The 7500-nt window shown below is 33.0% G+C and overlaps 1 protein-coding gene across 1 annotated transcript in view; it reads left to right on the top strand.

The window, feature by feature from the left end:
- Positions 1–7500, top strand: part of LOC106878787 (di-N-acetylchitobiase) — a 65723-nt gene that overhangs the window by 6848 nt on the left and 51375 nt on the right. The gene's annotated exons all lie outside the window — the stretch shown is intronic.

Genomic DNA, 7500 nt, shown 5'->3' with positions numbered 1-7500 from the left:
CTTAGCTAAGCCTCCATCCAGAGACATGTTTCTGAGTCTTTGTTCGTCATCAGTCTTGAGTAGCAATGGCCTGCCTGTTGAAATCTTTATTACGATCACTACAGATCACACATAGATGAGGAAGGCACAGGACAGACAATTATACAAAATAAATGAGATTGTGATTATATACAATTTTTGGTTTTAACAATTATGTACAATTTAAATAAATGAAATTAAAATTAATGAGAACTTGATAAAAAATTTAGAAAACGTAAACTGATCCGTTTTTTGGTTATTATTTTAAAATTACACAGAAATTAAATTGATTTTTCATCCTGATTGAATGGAAAACCTCACAAGGAATCAGTTTGTTGACTTTTCACCCCAAATAGGACTTAACCGAACACAACATTGCTGATTCATAAAATCTATATACTTTAAAGTTGGTTTTCACACCCAACCCAGTTCTGCAGAATCAGTGTCACGACGGGAACGTATGCTTGGGAGTTTGACCAGCAGAGGTGATCAGGTTGCACATGCTGGCCCTTTCGACCCCCCCCCCCCCCCATCATCTAACCCCACTTGGCCCATGGGTTTGGAGCCCTTCCAGCAAGGAAAATAGAATGCCCAAAAGGGCTGCCAATCCTCTGTCAGAAGAGGTTATGTTCAGATCACAACTAAGTCTTAACATGAGCCTAAGCTAATCTAGCAAAAGGGGGCTCAGAAGCTTCTGAAAGGCAGCGACTAATCCCAATCTAAACCTAACCCCTCCTAGGGGTACTATCGGCCAAGACTGCATCGAAGATATGCATTGGAGAAGGTTGCCTCGGAGATCTGCATTGAAGATCTACATTGGAGAAGGTTGCACCGAAGGCTTGCATGCTATATATAAATATATATGGTAGAGAATGTGACATATTGTGTATATGTATATATATATATATATATATATATACACACAATATGTCACATTCTCTACCATATATATTTATATATATATATATTTAATAACGAACCATGTAATTCACACTCTGGAAAATTTATTTCTGTAAAATGTTGCAAGTGGGTAAAATTTCTGAGGCTTCTACCTCACCTCACCTTGTTTTTTGGACCCAAAATGAGTTTTGTAGCAGGAATTCATTGAACGAAAAAAAAAATTTTCCAATGATTCCAGGATAGGGGGTCCCCCCTTGCCCTACCCCCCTTTTTTCCAAACCAAAATAAGGGATTTGCAGCATATTAGGATGTCACGGTACTTGATTCCCCACAAAAAATCTGAGTTTTTTTCTTTTTCCTTAGTGAAAATCGTGCGGGTGTTAATCTAATTTACCTTGTTTTTCTTTCTTGCCATTGCTAGACAGGTGACTTAACTCATGTTAGCAAGCTTATGGATATCACTGTTATGGTTGAAAATCGATTTTTACCACTTCTGTGGGTGCCTTGGTGAAAATAAGTTGACAAAAACACAGCCATGATTGTGACCAATGTCCTAAAATTGGAGCGACATGTGTGCTAATTTGTGGACGTGCATAAATTACATTCACATACACACACACATCCTGCCTTTTATAGATAAATAAAAAAAGTGATTTAAAATAAATATATTTTAATTGTGTGAGAAAGGATATATAATCTGGTTATAAAATACAGTGTCTTTCAAAAACATCCTAAATTTGAAGACTACATCTCGTGTTTAAGAAAAAAGAAAGCATTTTACATTTTTATTTTTGATGAATGGTGTCACTTACTCCCCCACACTTCCACTCTGATATGGCAAGAAGAGGACTTAACTCATATTAGCCAAACTTCGAAATTGGTAAAAGTTATGGTTGAAAATCGATTTTTACCGCTTAATCGATTTTCTCAGTAACTATGGGGGCTAGGAAAAAAAAAAACAAACCTCAGCACAATCTATGGACCTGTCTCCACCTGTGTGCTATTTTTCATGTGAATCCTCCAAGCCATTTGGCTGTGAACCTCAAGACAAGAAAGAAAGAATACAAGAATACAATGATCGCCCATGTCTAATTTATATAATAGATTATATTATATTATATATTATATCATATATTCATGTTGTATTGACCAGATTATTGGATGGTGTTATACACTGCTGGTCACAATGTGCTTCCTTGTATTGTATCATTTGAATGATTGCATCCCACTGGTCTGGTGGGCAAGCTAACATCTCTAAATGGAATGCTAATCTGTTGAAGGGTTAGCCATTTTCTGTTGAGTGGACTGGAGTGACTTGAAATGAAGGGTTTTGCTCAAGAACAGAACACATTACTGCTCTGAGAATTGAGACCATGATCTTGTGATCCCAAGTGCAACACTCTGACCACTAGGCCACATGCCCCACCTGTCTCTTTCTCATAAACACAATGGGTGAAAATGCAAAATTATGTAAAAATAATTGTAATATTTTTTGAAAAATTAAAATTCAAAAATGTAGTATTTCATTTAGATATAATGAATCTCTTTACATTACATTCTATAACCTGTGAAATATTTAAGAATATTTAATGTCTAGAACCAAAGTTGAACTGACCAGTCCTCATAAACTGACACCCTCATTGTTTTCCCAACCACAACAATATATATTAGTGATAGCGGTAGTATTAATACCAAGAGGTAATATTTATCCCTACTTGAACATGCATGTTCTATTAGGACAAACTATGTTGTGGTAGGTACCTTGAAGAGAACTCCCATATTGGGGTTTTTGGTGCAAAATGCACTCTTGAATAAACAGGGTGTATTTTGCACCAAAAAGCCAATTTGAGAGTTTCTCTCATAGTAACTACCACAGTATAGTTTGATCTAATAGAACATCCACATTTAAGTGGGGATAAATATTACCAACCACAACACTTGCACTTTTGCTTATCGCTCTATCTGATTTTCATCACTATATCTTCTTGTCAACCTCTCTGGGCCCTGTCACTTAAGTTCTTGATTCAACACTCGTTACCTTATTGTTTCACCCATTTGTTACCATATTTAAGTTACAATCCCTGCCTTTTCTTCAATTAATTTTGAAAGCAATGCAGAATTTAATAAAATAATTTTACCAATTATTAAAATGGTGTCTGGAACAAAATATGAAATTTTTATGGAAAGTTTGTAATTTATGACACTTTAACCCTTTAGTATTTAAACTGGCTATATCCAGCCCAAATATTGTACCAGTTTTATGTTCAAACTGGTCAGATGTGGACTCTCACACCTATCTTACACTATCATTCTAAAATTTAACAGTTACCTCATCAAAATCTCAAAGCTACAAGATAATGCATGATTAATTAAAGACGGTGAATAAATAAGCATTACTTTTGACTGAATAATGTGAATGCTAAAGGGTGAAACAAGAAGTTTGTAGCACAGAACTAAGGGCAGTCTGAGATGTGTTGGCATCAAAAGGGTTAAAACACCTTAGATTTTCATTTAAATTCCTTACTGAACACATCATCATCATCACCAACATTTAACATCTGCTTTCCATCCTGGCATGGGTTGGATGGTTTGACTGAAAACTGTTAAGCTGGGGAGCTGCACCAGGTTCCAATCTGATTTGGCATGGATTCTATAGCTGGATGCCCTTTCCTAATGCCAATTACTCCAAGAGTGTAGTGGGTGCTTTTTACATGCCACCAGCATTGGTACCATTGACATGACACTGGCATTGGCCATGACTACGATCTCACTTTGCTTGACAGAACTTCACAATCATGTATATATCACCAAAGATCTTGGTCACCTGTTACTGCCTCTGTAAGACCCAACGCTTGAACAGTGCTTTTTATGTGCCACCAGCACAGGTGCCAGTCTGATGGCACTGGTCTTAGCTATGACTACAATTTCACTTGGCTTGACAGGTCTTCTTAAGCACAGCATATTGCCCAACGTTTGAAGGGTGTTTTTTACATGCCAGTTGTATGATACCATCATCGGCCATGACTGTGATCTCACTTGGCTTGATGGGTCTTTTCAAGCATGGCACATTGCCAAAAGTCTCAGTTACTTGCCATTGCCTCTGTGAGGCCCAACATTCAAAGGTCATGCTTCACCATCTCGTCCCATGTCTACCTCTTCTACAGGTTCTCTCCACTGTTGGGGTGCAGCACTTTATTGATCTTGTGATTTAAAACCTATAATGTACCTCTTAATTTAAAATCAGTGCATAGGTAGCATGCCCTATAGCATTAATTTTCATTTAGTTAATATTGGGTTTCAGTCATTATAGATACAAGCTAATTAAGTAAATAAACAATTTTAGTTTTAAATACTTGAATTATTACATATTTTCTATAAATCTTCTTTATTGAAGTTACTAAGTCGTATATATACTTTATCATGATTTTAGTGATTAGGCTATTTTATATCCTTTTCTATGGTGTTTCTACCCTACCTGATCATTTAAATACTTTATAATTGCCTCTAGTGGAGGCGCAATGGCCCAGTGGTTAGGGCAGCGGACTCGCGGTCATAGGATCGCGGTTTCGATTCCCAGACCTGGCGTTGTGAGTGTTTATTGAACGAAAACACCTAAAGCTCCACGAGGCTCTGGCAGGGGATGGTGGCGAACCCTGCTGTATTCTATTGCCACAACTTTATCTCACTCTTACTTCCTGTTTCTGTTGTGCCTGTAATTCAAAGGGTCAGCCTTGTCACACTGTGTCACACTGAATATCCCTGAGAACTACGTTAAGGGTACACGTGTCTGTGGAGTGCTCAACCACTTGCACATTAATTTCACGAGCAGGTTGTTCCATTGATCGGATCAACTGGAACCCTCGATGTCGTAAGCGACGGAATGCCAACAACAACAATTGCCTCTAGACAAACCTAAATTTTTGTACCCCTATAAATTCATACTTACCTTATAATATACAATTATGGGTATCTTCGTAACTTAAAATTAAATGGCTTAGATTACAATTTAACTAATTTATAGTAAAGTTTGGTCTCTCACCTCAATGATAAATCTACCTGATGACCCTAAATTTTAACTTTACCCAATAATGGCATATTGTTTTGCTTAAATTATTATACATTTTCTATAGATATTTGCTATTGAAGTTAATAAGGTAGGGATATTTTTTTTTATTGTTTTAGTGATTAGGCTGTCTTTATTCCTTTTCTATGATGCTCTACCCTAACTGATAATTTTATTGTTATTATTATTATTTTATAGTTGCCTTAGATAAATCTAATCCTCGTTCCCCTATTATTTAATTCTTAGCCTATATAAGGTAATACCAGTATCTCAACAACTTAAAATAGTTCAATTTAATTAAATCAGTATACAATTAACATGTTTTTTAACCTCAGTTGGTCCATTATTATATACCAGATAAATCCAATTGATCAATCTTTATAGAAACCATATAATAAATCAATATTTAGATAAGTAATAAGTAAATAAATATTAAACTATTTTCTTTGCAACTTTCTTTTCCTCACTCTGTTGTGGTAAAAATATTTTGGTATATACTCATAATATTCATAGAAATCCTTTTGTTAAAGTTTCATTCTTAATAATCTTCTTGATTACCCTGAATTTTAACTTTGTACAATAAGACAATATTGTTTGAAATGATATTTAGAAATTACTTGATTTATCTCTTTTTGAATGGCTCTACCCTCCTGATCTTAGTATTTTATAAAGGCCTTTATATAAATAACCCTTCTAAACAAGTACCACTAAGAAACTATAAATATCATGTAAGGAGTAACAATAATAACTTCTTAAACCTATAATATAATCCCTCAGTTTATATATAGAGAGATTAGTGTAAAATATGAATGTTCCATAACTTAAATATTCCTTTAACTGATATTCCTTTAACATCAGTCTTTTATTGATATTAGCTAAATAAGTAAATATATAATTTTTAGTCCAATATATTTTGAATTATTATACTTTTTCTATAAATCATCTCTATTGGTGTTAATAAGCTAAATATACTTTACCATAGCATTAGTAATTAAGCTATTTTATTTCTATGGTATTCTGCCCTAATTGATTATTTTATTTTATTTCTTTATTAATTTATAATTAGCCTTTATTTATTCATAAAATTAAGCTAATCTTTGTATCTCTATAAATTCATACTTAGCTTATATAAAACTATACTAGTATATAAAAAAAAATTATATATTAATTTTATTAATATATAATTAGAATGTTCTTTTAACTCAATACTCCTTTATTAATATCAGTATATACCAATTAATCAATATTCACAGATACCATCTGATGAGTTAGTATTTGATTGTACAATATGTATAAATATTAAACTATTTCTGAATAATTTCTTTTCCTCCCTAAAGTTTGGTATACACTCAAAAGTATCCATAAATTTCTATCCGTTTGTTAATATATTCTTCTTAATAACCCTCTGAATAGCCATAAACTTTAACTGTATACAATATAGCAACATCGTTTTAAAACATTTAACTATAGTACTAGACTTTCCCTGTTCCATTACCAATGGTCCACTAGTGGGCGACTCCCTTAGTTGTCAGCCAGCATCTTGTTTTAAGTTTTCCTTTACCAAACCTTATGATTTATATGACTATACCAACTATGATTTCTATCTGCTCTCTCAGCCCCCTTTACCCCTTTATTCTCTCAGCCTTAGATATACAAGGTTTGATAAACTATTCTATAAATTAAAACTGACCCTATAGAAACAAATAAAATCAGTGACAGGCAGAGTCTTCTCGGCAATTTATTAACTTCTATGTTGTAGTAGAGGCAACATGTTCTTTGTCTATCTCCTTAACTTCTTGGAGATTTTAGGTATAATTATACTAATGTGTCCATCTGTTCTAATTTAATTAAATTCTATGTCTTTGTGCAGCTGAGGATTGCTCTGCATTTTGAATTGATGTAATGATTGCATTGTTCAATTAAATGGAGTTGCATGAAACGATCGTACTGCATTACCTCTGGATATCCTTGTTGCTTATTTTGATTATAAATATATATATATTTGCTTAAATGTATATATATAAATATATATATATACACATATACATATTCATATATATATATGTATAAATATATATATATATAAATATATATATACACATATACATATACACACATACACACACATATATATATATATATATATGCACATATATATTTATATATGTATATATATATATATATATATATATATATATCTATATATATATATATATATATATATATATATATCTATATATATATATATATATATATAAATTTAAGGAATGGAGAAAACGCATGTTATAATTGCATACTTTATTCCTACATATGTTTCAAAGGATTACAACCTGTGTGATCCATAGGGATCTGTGATATTAAAATTGTAACCTTCTCTTCAGGGAATGCATGAGAATCATCTTAAACGTAAGACATTATGACCGAGTATGTATGTATATGTGTATATGTGTATATGTATTTATGTATGCATGTATGTTTTCACACATTTATATGTATGTGTTGTCCAACCCACTACCCGG

This window comes from Octopus bimaculoides, chromosome 6, assembly GCF_046866305.1.
Source record: "Octopus bimaculoides isolate indiv1 chromosome 6, ASM4686630v1, whole genome shotgun sequence".
NCBI lineage: Eukaryota > Metazoa > Mollusca > Cephalopoda > Octopoda > Octopodidae > Octopus > Octopus bimaculoides.
The sequence above is the reverse complement of the archived record's forward strand: the minus strand, read 5'-3'. Positions and strand labels throughout refer to the sequence as shown.